We start from the raw sequence: 14,055 nt of genomic DNA, 5'->3' as shown, positions 1-14,055 counted from the left end.
GTTAATATCTCTCCTGTTTCATTCTGTCCAAATCATTTCTTGCTCTTTATTTCTGACGTGCTAAAGCCAGCTTCCAAGTCAATGTCAATACTTTGTCTGGGTCCTTTGCAACCTAATCTACCATTTCATTTCCTTTGATGGCAGAATGTGCCAGTATTCATGAAAATCTTACTGTAAGACCCATTACTTGAATTATGTGCCATGTTTTGTTTCTAACAAAATGTCTAGCTTGCTGTCTCAGTGACTGTACTGTGAAAGGGGTGAGTAGCCTGAATCTGAACAAATGATTGCTCTCACTTGTGATGTCTTCTATCCACTGCATTGCTAACAACACTGAAGATATTTCTGCTCTGTAAATTGACAACACCTCATTGTTCTTTCCCCTTCTGTGATATGAAAATCACAAACAATAAATTCTACTTCTGTTTTGTTCGGCAATCTTGGCAGCACTGTGTAATGACGTGCAGTGTGGCCTCACAGCTGGATTCAAATCTCCGTTTGGGATTTTCTGTGAGGAGTCACACAAGCTGGCATCTGCACAGTAATGGTAATGAAGAATAACAGGTCTCATCATGACCATGCTTTACCCTAAACAATCACAAGTCCCAACTTGTGGTACCCTGACATGTTGATGCATTGAAATATCTGCTAAACAGCCCTTGCTGCAGCCTGTGCCTGTGTGTCAGCTGGGCCATAGAGGTAATTATGTTTGTCATACCCATAGCAGGGAAAGCATTTGAGCAAAGGAAAGCATCATTCACTGTGCAAACTCTTTAGTAGTGTGTAAAAATTGTTTTAGCCTATATATGTTGTCTGTACTATTTTTAGAACATTGCTCTTTTCAGACCCATGGGCTAAGTCTCACTTGAAGAAGGGAATATAGTACTCTTTGGTGCCAGTTATTCGGGATACTTACTGCTCCCAAAATCAGTCTAAAACAATGCTAAGCTCTATTTCTGAAGAAACAATGATTTTAAAGCTGCCTGTGTAATTGCTGCCCTGGCTTCAACTCTGCAGTTTATGACTTCTGCTAAACGCAATACTAATCTGTCCAGACCACACCGTGTAATCCCTCCAACAACAAGCAGCTGGGAGGGAGAGGAGCTCTTTTTCACTAATGTTTCTCATGGCCTCACTCAGACGGATTGTTCTCCAGTGGTGGATAAGGTATAATTAAAGCTAAATATTAAAGTCACTACTGTTGATCTTTCAGTAAATAGCTGTCTCTCTCTTAGGAGACACTCTTGGATCATGTTGTTGTCTGATGCTACAGGTAATAAACTTTAAAGAAATAGTCCTGAACAGATGGAAACTAAACTGAGATTCAGTGTGTAACTGTCACGAACGAGCGGGTGGACCCAAGCAGAGAGCCACACTGCCAAGGCTGGCTGGAATGAAAGTGTTTATTGTTGGAGGAGAAATGGTGGCTCGATGGGGGGAAAATCCAGGGTGCAGGAGCGGCTGGTGTAGTGGGGGGGGTTTGGCCAGAAACGGGGGGGGGGGGGGTCCAGGCAGGGGCAGAAGGGGTCCAGACAGGAATGGGGGTCCAGGCAGGGGCAGGAATGGGGGTCCAGGCAGGAGCGGAGAGGTCCAGGCAGGGAAAAACCGGTGATGACTGGGTTGGGGAGAGCCGGAGGGGAAGGAGGATGGCAGGGATCCCAGACAGCTGACCTTGGTGAGGAGGTAGGAGAAAACAACGTAAGAAAACAAAGACAGGAACTCAACAGAAAATGGAGAAGGCTAGAGAGCGAACTGAACTGCGTGGTCTTAGTTCAACAATCTGGCAGGGAGTGGAAGGAGGAGCCGGTTCTTATTGTGGAGGTGAGTAATCAGTGTGATGATCGTCAGCTGTCCGGGAGCCGTAGAGGAGGTTGATTGCCTGAGTGGAGTCAGCTGAGAAGCTAGACTCCACTCAGGCACCGAGCTGCAGGGGGAGAGACAAGGCAGAGGAGTGGATGGGAGACAGCAAGACAGACAGGGCAGAGGAGCGGATGGGAGACAGCAAGACAGACAAGGCAGAGGAGCGGATGGGAGACAGCAAGACATACAGGGCAGATGGGAGACAGGCAGGACAGACAGGGCAGAGGAGAAGGGAGCTGTGACAGTAACCTGTCGAAACATCTCAGCTGTCTGAGGTGAAAACGTAGTTCTACACAATGTGGCCTGTCAGCAGGTCCTGACTCAGACAGATCCTTTCTGGATGCTCTTTTGGGGATAATTTATAATAATGAGAATTGAATGAAGTTGTCGACGCTGTTCTACGTGCAAATGCACGCAAGTCTCTCTCTTTTGAGACGCACATATGAATCCTGCTGCTGTCTGATGCTGCAGGTATTTGTTGTTCTAAAAAGTGATTCATTGCTAAAGCTGATTTTGCCTGGTTTCTACATGTCTACAGCTGCTTATATCTGGATCAAACAGTCTTAACATAAAATACACAGAACTTTATGTCTGTGGCGATGGTTTGTCTTTTTGAAACGTTTTTTTGTTCCTGCATAATTATCACCAGAGAAATGTTTGCAGTTTACAGCATAATCAGACCTGACATTTAAAGCTGCTGTCCGGAGTTTGAATCGCAGCGTCTCCCAAAACGCTGTTGGTCCCACCCTCCCTCCCTCTGATTTCCCCCCTTTATTTGTGCACGCGCGCAGTACATGAGGAGTGCCCGGAGTGCTGCAGCATCTTGCCTGTTTTGCTGTTTTCCACTCTACATTTAGTACATTTAGTAAATAATAAAGGAATTACGTTAGAATGCTGTATTGAGTCTAACTTGTCCTAATACCAAAATAACATGAATCTGCTAGGACGAACGAGTAAAGTTTCAATATGTGATTACACTCGTGTATCCCTCTCGATGACGTTGTTTATCAAACTTAGTGCATTTACGCGTGTATATGTGTTAGATTGTTTATTTATTTCTATCTAGAGTTCAGAATTGCATGACTCCTCTGACGAAGAGTATGTCCCAGACGCCCCAACATCTTCCTCCAGAGGTCGGGCATCTTAACGAAGCCGTCAGGCGGGCTATGGAGGCCGTGGTCAGGGAGCGACGTGAGCACCCCGAGCCAAAAAACGTCCTGCAGTCTCTTGGCCTGACAAGCCGTGGGATTGGTAACTTTTCTGGAAGTTGCTGAGCCCTGATGCTCTCTCCTCCACAAGCAAAACAAATGTGCGCGCGGTTGCGTAGTGCGTAGCTCGCCCACCTCTGCATGGGCGTGCTTGCTGTGCGCGTAACCGCTGATTGACAGCTGACAAAGCTGAAGCTCGAAGTTGATTGGTCGGCAGCGACCGGCGCTTTTTGGAATAACATGGGGGTCTATGAGAGGAAGGCGGAGCTCAGGAATAAATTTTCATATCGCGTTATACTAACTTTATATTATAGTATCGAACTAGACTAACACATTTAAGCTTTGTTAAAAAATGATACATAAATTGAAAACAAACGGAAACTCCGGACAGCAGCTTTAAGATTATAGGTTGTCAGCTGGAAATGAATTGCCAATTATTCTGTTAATCGAAAAGCTGGTTCAGCTGCTATGAACTTTTCTTCACCTCAGACAGGTGAGTTGTCACACAGTGTGACAATTTATCAGCTGCAGGTAAATATTTTGTCACACTGTTGTGGTCCTCAGGTTGAGTTCACTCTATAAGAAATCTGAATTAAACGGGACTGTCAGTTATTTGGACATTTTGATCAGTTGCTACTAGTTCAGTTTTAGTCTGCTATTGCATTATTATGCATTTTAGTACAACAATTGGTGTATTGACTAGTCTCGCATGAATGACAAATATCGCAAGCACTGTGTTTGGCACTTATACGTAAATGCAGCCATGAGGAACATTAACAGAAAAGTGACTTAAGTGTGAAAGGGGCTTGGATGACAGAATACCGTCACTGGACAGGTAGGTCGTCTAACACAGAAGAGCTCATTGAGTTCCTGTGATCATGTGTAGTCTGATTGAGCACTGTACTTTATGGTTATCTGACAGGGCACAGTGTGCAGAGGATCAAAGGTGGTAGGGGTCAGCAAGAAATCAGAAAACTGCATCATTTCATCTTTACTAAATCTGTATCAAGTTTAAACGGTCGAGATAGAAAGTCTTTATTTTCTGGTTTTGCGTAAGCAGAATCCAACAGGGCCCTTTACCATAGTGCAGATAAAACCTGTAAAAATATGACATTGGCACTCAGTCTAACCTTATCCACCAGTAGTCCTAGCAGAATTGTTTCCTGCATTACTTCTGGCACCACCAAGCCTATTGACTGACTCTTGTGTCTCCTTCCCACAAAATCCAAGGCAGACCACAGTGGAACTGCAGTCATCTGTTCAGTCTGACAGATACACTATATCACTCAGGAAGCAGTGTGTGTGCTTCCTCCTGAGCCCGTAAATGAATTTTGGAAGTTGGCCTCAGCACCTGAATCAATGAAGACTGGAACAGGTAAGAGGAGTTTAAGATGGTTCACAATGGCCTGGACATGTAGTCTACATGGAGCTCTGGTGGAGAAACTGGTTTGGCTCACCAGTATTCCAACAGTCACTGGTGAGCCCTGTCTTCGAACCGTGGAGGACAGGTAAAAAGAAAAATGGCCAGACTGGCTGCAGTACACACACTCGCCAGTGAGGCAAAGAGACCCAATCCAGCTTAGCTGTGTAGAGGAGACTGCCCTGGCAATTGAAGAGCAAGAAGGTCACATGAAATTTACAAACATGAAGAAACTTAGATAGCCCCCCCAGAAAAGGTTCTGGATCAGTGATGTAGGATCTTCTGAAAGTTGGGAATGACAGTGGAGAAGGAGGAGAAGGCTGAAGGTGGCCTTTTAAGCTGACTGGCAGTATTAGAGGACTGGCAAGAACTGTGACTTGGTTAGTTCACTGAGCGAGTTGATCACAAACTGGATGCTTCTTTGACGAGTAGTTGCCGGTGGGAAGACAGCTGAGCCTGAAAGCCACTGGGTCCATGAGATGGTCAATTGTTCTTTTGAATGCTAAGCAATGGTAGATCAAGATGAAAAACTCTGAAATCAGACTGACGTGGGGAAATATAATTAAACTGTCTTTTTTAACTGCAAGGTCTATAAATGTACAGAGGACAAGGCTTGGACATGTTTCCTTGGATAGAGGTTGGAGTTAAAGCATTGAAGTATGGGCAGTGAGCAAGTGGCCAGTTGTTTGGACTATAGAGAAATAGAGCAGGGCAAACAGGCGGGCTTGTCACAATGAGGAAGTGGGGAGCTGAACAGGTTTCTGTGATCTTGTGCTTGTTGTGTAAGGTGGAGCAGCTGGTATGAACTGAAGCAGTGATTTCAGGTTGAAGCTGACAGAGAGCAGTGAGTGAACCTGAGGCAGAAAGACAACAGAGTTAGTTGACTGGAAACAAGAATTAGAGCAGAATAACTGGAGCAGAGTTGGCCTTAGACTTAACACCACACTGGTGAAGTGAACAATCTGGTAGAGAGTAAAAGAGAGAGTTGAAGTTAATATACTGCTGGGTGTTGGTTGGCAGATGAACCTCAGCTGTGTCAGGCCAGGGAAAGAGAGAGAGAGAGAGAGAGACATGCACACACACACCACACACACACACACACACACACACACACACACACACACACACACACACACACATACACATGCATATATGCACCAGAATCTAAAATTATTTAACCTATACTGTATTGCAGCAGGAGCAGAAATCTCTGAGACATCTTACTGCAGATGAAATTTAGAAGTTAGATATAAATTCAGGTCTTTCCTGAAGAGTAAAATGTCAAAATTTCACTTCATTTGCTGACTGAACCAGTTTCACAGAAAGGTTCTGTAGACTTCGAGAATCCACTCGAGGTGCAAACTCCACAAGACTCCAGAGTTTTTATCCATTTGTGATGGTACATCCTCAGTTTAAAGGGTGCTGGAATTATAAAATTATAATGTTAATTAAAGCTGCAAGCTTTGGACGGGTCCTCGCATCCACGCTGGTCGGCGAATCCACACACGTCCACCAGGTGGCGCTGTGACTGAGAGTGTATGTCGGCCTCTGATTCGCATCTGGACCAGAGTCTGATCATACATGTAAAATTTCAGCCAGATTGGAGCATGTTCAGAGCAGTTATAGAGCATTTCCTGTCCATCCACCAGGTGGCGCTGCGACTGAGACTGTATTTCAAACAGTGGATGTGATGAGGGTTGGACTCTGATCAGTCATGTAAAGTTTCAGGCCGATTGGAACATGTACAGGCTACTTATAAAGCATTTCCTGTCCATCCAACAGGTGGCGCTATGACATTTTCAGAATTTATGAGTGTGGATGTGTTCAGACTGGACCTGGTGTCCATCATGTGAAGTTTGGGCCAGATAGGATCTTGTTCAGCTGAGATATGAATCGTTACATTTTCATGGCGAAACATGGAAATTAGTTTGGCCGCCACAGACACGCCCTTTGATGACAAGTCAACATTTTCACTGGGATGCATCATCAATGTGTTCAGCCTGTTGTCACCGCATTTGAAGTGAATATGATCAACTGGGTAAGAATAGGGCATGAAAGTGTAAACGATGTCTATTTCCTGAAACCACAAGGTGGCGCTATGACTGTCAATGAATATCCCTATGTGGATGACATCAGGACAGGACTGTCATCATACATGTAAAGTTTCAGGCAGCTTGGAGCATATTGAGAAGAATTAGACACCACTTCCTGTTTCATGGCGAAGGATCAGTTTTTTGAGGCTCCGCCATGGCCACACCTTTTGGCTTCTGGTTGAGTTTTTGATAACTTTTCATCAGCAAGTTCTGGTGCATGTACTGGCCAAATTTCAGTTCTCTCAGACTTACCCCCTAGGAGCTATTAATTTTGACAAATTTACAGCAAATTCAAGATGGCCGACTTTCTGTTGGGTTTAGGGCGTGGCTGTTATTGACTTTTTGGTGTGTCCTGATGTGGTGCATATGGCCACCAAATATTGTAGCTGTAAATGAAACATTGTGGCAGTTGGCCTAATGACCACTTTTTCAATTTTGCAGGTGGCGCTATAGAGCCATTTTGCCACACACATGCACAACTCCCATAAAATATCAAATTTTTGGCCAGTCCTGATGTGCACGCCAAATTTCACGCGTTTTGGTTTATGATAAGGCCGCCAAAAAGGCAATTCATTTGCCGGGAGAAATGAATTTTTACAAATCTACAGCAAATTCAAGATGGTCAACTTCCTGTTGGGTTTAGGGCGTGGCTGTGATTGACTTTTTGGTGTGTCCTGATGTGGTGCATATGGCCACCAAATATTGTAGCTGTAAATGAAACATTGTGGCAGTTGGCCTAATGACCACTTTTCAATTTTGCAGGTGGCGCTATAGAGCCATTTTGCCACACACATGCGCAACTCCCATAAAATATCAAATTTTTGGCCAGTCCTGATGTGCACGCCAAATTTCACGCGTTTTGGTGTATGATAAGGCCGCCAAAAAGGCAATTCATTTGGCCGGGAGAAATTAATTTTTTTTTTTTTTTTTTATTGTGAAACCGTGTGACAAACAATAACAACAACAGTGATGTAGACAGTGAAGATACAATGAATGGAAATATTTAAAAAAAGAGAGACAGAAGTAGACAAATTCAACAAACAAAAACAAACAAACAAACAAAACAAAACAAAAACAAAAAACCTGCATTTGTCGATAAGTGGCAATTGTGTTTCAGTGATTCGATGTAAGTTAAATGACCATGAGTAATAATGTAGACTGGCGGGGGCTTGATATGTGAGGAGGAAGAAGGGAACAAGAAAAAGCTAAAACAAAAAATAATAATAATTTTAAAAAATAGAAAATAAAAATAAAAAAATAAACAAACAAATAAAGATAAAGAATAAAAATTGATGAACAAGCAGTGAGGAGTGAGGGGCGATGCACAACCTATAATATAATATTAAAAATAATGCTATGATATAATACTAAGAAGAATAAAATAATAATAAGATATCAACCATAATAATAGTAATAGTGATAACATCAACGGTGAATATAATACAATAAGGTCTAGTGAAGAGACAAACTGATAGTATATAATATAATTTGTTTGAATATACTATTAATAATAATATATAACAATACTATATATGTTGTAATAAAAAACAACGACCGAGCAATGAGTGGTGGGCGAGGGGGTAAATCAGCGAACCAGGGGTCGAGCAAATGACACCGCGCACCAGCCCGCGGTGGCACGCTCGGGCCCCTAACAAGAACAGATGGAGCAGGGAGGCGAGTGAGAGCCCGCCCCCTCAACGTTCCCCTGTTCTGCCAGTTTTACCTCCCTGGGGAGGAAGTTTGTTGTCTGAGAAAGGCTACAATTATTTATTTATTGTTATTATTATTATTATTATTAATATTTTTTTCAATTATTTATTTATTTATTTATTTATTTATATATATATTTTAATAATAATTATTATTATTTTTTAAAATAATTTCTTTCCCTTTAGAGATGGGTGGGGGCGTAAGCCACCCCCCCGCCCCCCATCCAACCAGTCCCACCAGGGACACCGACATACCAACCGGGGGGGGGGGCCGGGCGCACTGCCACCGCCCGCGAAACCCCAGCTCCCCAGTCCACCCCCCACACATGTACCCCCATGCTCAGGTCATCGTCTCATCACCACAACACATAATTATATCTACTAGTTGTTCTCATAATATTATCATATATAATAGAACAATAATAGTTAATAAAATAATAATAATCCAGTAAAGAAAAAAATAATAATAAAAGGATGAACTCAAATAGATAGTAAATATTTATACATAAATAATCTATTTAGGTTAAAGAGAGAGTGATAGTGAAAATGGTAGTGAAAATGATAACAAAAAAAACAAACCCCACAAGAGTTCAATATAATAAACATCCCACTAAGAATATAAGCTATTAAGTAATTATAGCCTATAGTAGTATTACTAATCTTAAATAAACAAGTACTTGAATAAATGGATGAATTGAAAATAAATAAATGAATAAGTGAATAAACAAAAATAAACAGATACATGAATAATACGTAAATAAATACATAAATAGATACATAAATAAATAAATAATATACCCTATATATTTTATATATATGGTTTATGTGATAATTATAACATATGGTAGTATCACCAATCTAAAAATATATATATATATATTAATATTATATCAAACAATGTAAATTATAGAAATGATATATATATATATATATATATATATATATATATATATATACATATACATACACCTACACACACATGCATATATGCATACACATAGGAAGTAGCAAATTAGTAGTAATAGTGCTAATAATAATAATAACATAAAGAATCCAATTAAACAAACATAATTAAACAATAAGTGGATTAACTCAAATAGTATATGTTATTTATGCATAATATATCTATTGTATATTAATCCCTTTACAGTGCATCCCATTAAGAATATAAATTATAAAGTAATAATAACATAGAGTGGCATTTCTAATTTTTAATGAATACTTGAATAAGTGGATGAGTAGAAGTAAATGAATAACTAAATAAATCGATAATATACCCTATATAGCCTATGTATGTGATAATAATACTAAGTTCATAATAATGTTAAAGCAGAAGTGATGAAATGGATGTAAAAGCAACAAAATCAGAGGTTAGAAATGGGGTATGACATTTGGAGGATCAGGGGAATTGGCTCTCAGGTGGTTGATATCATAATATTAAACACATGATAGTGAAAATGATGGTAATAGTAAATGATAAGAAAATTCAAGAGTGAAGGTGGTTGAGAAGAGGGGTCCAAACAGAGAGGGGTTCTACGGCTGAGGTATGGGTGTGTATGGGTGAATGTTCCAAGGTGGTGTGGTCTATGAGTAAGATTTTCCAGTGTGTGGTGTTTGTTTTGCTCCTACTTTTCCAGTTGATGAGGATGGTTTTCTTGGCGATAGTTAGGGCTGTGAGGAGTAGTTTGCTGTTGGATTTGTTGAGGTTTATGACTGACACATCACCAAGTAAACAGAGTGAGGGGGACATGGGGATGTGGCAGCCCATCATGGTGGAAAGTGATTTTGTAACCTCGTTCCAGAAGTGTTGAATTGGAGTACAGTGCCAGAAGGCGTGAAGGTAGGTGTCTGGTGATTTTTGAGTGCAGTGAATACAAATTTCTGAGGTGAATCCCATTTTAAACATTTTCTGTCCCATGAGGTGTGTTCTGTGAAGTATTTTGTATTGGATTAATTGAAGGTTGGCACTTCGTGACATTGAATAAATATTTTGAATGATTTGGTTCCAGAAGTCGGCATCAGGAGTAATTGATAGATCTGTTTCCCATTTTTTAATTGGTAGTTTTATGGTAGTATCTGACTCGTATATGATTTGGTATGATTTAGATAGAAGTTTTTTTCTTGGTGTTATACTAACAAATTTTGAAATGAGTGGTGGGAGATGCAGGTCGATGTTTGCAATCTTACATTTGGCGTGGATAGATGATTTAATCTGGAGATATTCCAGGTACTGATTATTCCTGATGCCGTACTCCTGGACCAGGTGTGAAAATGAAACCAATTCATTATTGTGGAAGATGTGTTGTAGATGCGTGATTCCCTTGTCTGACCATGAGTGGAGGTGGAGAGGTTTTTTGTTGCTGAGAAAGTCAGGGTTGTTCCAGATTGGAGTGAGTTTACATAGTGCAAGAGAAGAGTTTGTGATTTTGTGAAATTCCCACCAGGCTGTCAGAGCTGATGATATTGTTATTGATTTAAAACAAGGGTGGCGTTTGATAGATGGGCTAATGAATGGTAAGTCTGAGAGGGGAATGTTAACACATAATGTTTGTTCAATGTCTAGCCATGTGTAGTCTGAATGTATGGGGTTGATCCATTTTAATATGTACTGTAGCTGATTTGCAATAAAGTACTGGTGAAAATTTGGCGCAGCTAGTCCTCCTTGTGTTTTCGGTTTCTGTAGGGTTGAAAGTTTAATTCTGGGTGTCTTGTTTTTCCAGTAGTATTTATTGATAGCAGAGTCTAGAGATTTGAACCAGGAATGGGTGGGTTTCAGTGGGATCATTGAGAAAAGGTAATTTATTTTGGGTAGTATGGTCATTTTTATTGATGCTATTCTGCCAGTTAGTGAGAGTGGTAAGTTTACCCAGCGGAGGAGAGTGTCAGTTATTGTTTTAAGTAAAGGTGTATAATTGAGACTCAACAGCTCTGACAACCTGGGGGAAATGTGAATACCTAAATACGTGATGTGACCAGTGCATAAGGGAATGGGTGGTGCGTGGGCTGCCACATCCCAGCTGCTATTCTGGAGGGGGAGGATTGATGATTTATGCCAATTTATGGAATAGTCTGATAATTTTGAGTATTTTCCTATAGTACTGATTGTTTCCTGTAGTGAAGAGTGTGGCTTCATTAGAAAAAGTAATACGTCGTCTGCATATAAACTGATTTTGTGATGGTAGTTTGCTGTTTTAAATCCATAGATACTGGTGTTTTGTCTGATGGCTGCAGCTAGGGGTTCTATGAAGATAGTGAATAATGAAGGGGAGAGTGGACATCCTTGCCTAGTCCCCCGGTGAAGTGTGAATGGTTGTGATGTTAGTCCATTTGTGACAACTGTGGCTAAAGGTGCAGTGTAAAGAATTTTAATCCAATTAATAAATGATTCCCCAAAGCCAAACTTTTGCATTGTGAGGATGAGAAATGACCAGTTAACCTTATCAAATGCTTTTTCTGCATCTAGTGTGACAATGATGGATGGTGTATGTTGTTGTGATGAATGTACCATTAGGTTAAAGAGTCTGCGGGTATTGGTTGATGAGTGTCTGCCTTTTATGAAACCGGTCTGATCGGGGTGAATTATGAATGGGATGATTTTTTCTATTCTTTGAGAAAGTGTTTTTGTGATGATTTTTAAGTCGACGTTTAGGAGCGAGATAGGACGGTAGCTGGTTGGCAGTAGTGGGTCTTTGTTTGGTTTAAGGAGGAGTGAAATTGTAGCTGAGTTCATATTTGATGGAAGTTTTAACTGCTTTTTTATGTCGGCTATTACTCTTTGGAATAGTGGGGATAAAATTGACCAGAAGTGTTTGTAGAACTCAGCAGGGAAGCCATCAGGTCCTTTGCAGGTGGCGCTATAGAGCCATTTTGCCACACACATGCACAACTCCCATAAAATCTACAGCAAATTCAAGATGGCCGACTTCCTGTTGGGTTTAGGGCGTGGCTGTAATTGACTTTTTGGTGTGTCCTGATGTGCTGCATATGCCCACCAAATATTGTAGCTGTAGATCAAACATTGTGGCAGTTGGCCTAACGACCACTTTTTCAAGTTTGCAGGTGGCGCTATAGAGCCATTTTGCCACGCGCATGCGCAACTCCCATAAAATATCAAATTTTTCGCCAGTCCTGATGTGCATGCCAAATTGCACGCGTTTTGGAGTATGATAAGGCCGCCAAAAAGCCAATTCATTTTACGGGAGAAAAGAAAAATAATAATAATAATAATAATAATAATAAATCCTAGGGTTTCAATAGGGTCCTTGGCACCGCTGGTGCCTTGGACAGTCGGTACCCTTGCACCACCTGTCCTTCGCACCCTCGGTGCTCGGACCCTAATTATACACACGTGGACAAAATTGTTGGTACCCCTCAGTTAAAGAAGGAAAAACTCACAATTCTCACTGAAATCACTTGAAACTCACAAAAGTAACAATAAATAAAAATTTATTGAAAATTAAATAATCAAAATCAGCCATCACTTTTGAATTGTTGATTAACATAATTATTTAAAAAACAAACTAATGAAATAGGGCTGGACAAAAATGATGGTACCCATAACTTAATATTTTGTTGCACAACCTTTTGAGGCAATCACTGCAATTAAATGATTTCTGTATTTGTCAATGAGCGTTCTGCAGCTGTCAACAGGTATTTTGGCCCACTCCTCATGAGCAAACAGCTCCAGTTGTCTCAGGTTTGATGGGTGTCTTCTCCAAATGGCATGTTTCAGCTCCTTCCACATATGTTCAATGGGATTCAGATCTGGGCTCATAGAAGGCCACTTTAGAATAGTCCAACGCTTTTCTCTCAGCCATTCTTGGGTGTTTTTGGCTGTGTGTTTTGGATCGTTGTCCTGTTGGAAGACCCATGACCTGCGACTGAGACCAAGCTTTCTGACACTAGGCAGCACATTTCTCTCCAGAATGCCTTGATAGTCTTCAGATTTCATCGTACCTTGCACACTTTCAAGACACCCTGTGCCAGATGCAGCAAAGCAGCCCCAAAACATTACTGAGCCTCCTCCATGTTTCACCGTAGGGACAGTGTTCTTTTCTTCGTATGCTTGGTTTTTGAGTCTATGAACATAGAGTTGATGTGCCTTACCAAAAAGCTCCAGTTTGGTCTCATCTGTCCAAAGGACATTCTCCCAGAAGCTTTGTGGCTTGTCAACATGCATTTTTGCAAATTCCAGTCTGGCTTTTTTATGAGTTTTTTTCAGCAGTGGTGTCCTCCTTGGTCGTCTCCCATGAAGTCCACTTTGGCTCAAACAACGACGAATGGTGCGATCTGACACTGATGTACCTTGGCCTTGGAGTTCACCTTTAATTTCTTTGGAGGTTGCTCTGGGCTCTTCGGATACAATTCCAACGATCCGTCTCTTCAATTTGTCATCAATTTTCCTCTTGCGGCCACGTCCAGGGAGGTTGGCTACTGTCCCGTGGGTCTTGAACTTCTGAATAATATGAGCCACTGTTGTCACAGGAACTTCAAGCTGTTTAGAGATGGTCTTATAGCCCTTACCTTTAAGATGTTTGTCTATAATTTTTTTTCGGATGTCCTGGGACAATTCTCTCCTTCGCTTTCTGTTGTCCATGTTCAGTGTGGTACACACCTTTTCACCAAACAGCAGGGTGACTACTTGTCTCCCTTTAAATAGGCAGACTGACTGATTATGAGTTTGGAAACACCTGTGATGTCAATTAAATGACACACCTGAGTTAATCATGTCACTCTGGTCAAATAGTTTTCAATCTTTTATAGAG

The sequence above is a fragment of the Acanthochromis polyacanthus genome, chromosome 6 (genome assembly GCF_021347895.1).
Source record: "Acanthochromis polyacanthus isolate Apoly-LR-REF ecotype Palm Island chromosome 6, KAUST_Apoly_ChrSc, whole genome shotgun sequence".
In the NCBI taxonomy this organism is placed as follows: domain Eukaryota; kingdom Metazoa; phylum Chordata; class Actinopteri; family Pomacentridae; genus Acanthochromis; species Acanthochromis polyacanthus.
This window is presented reverse-complemented; position numbering follows the sequence as displayed.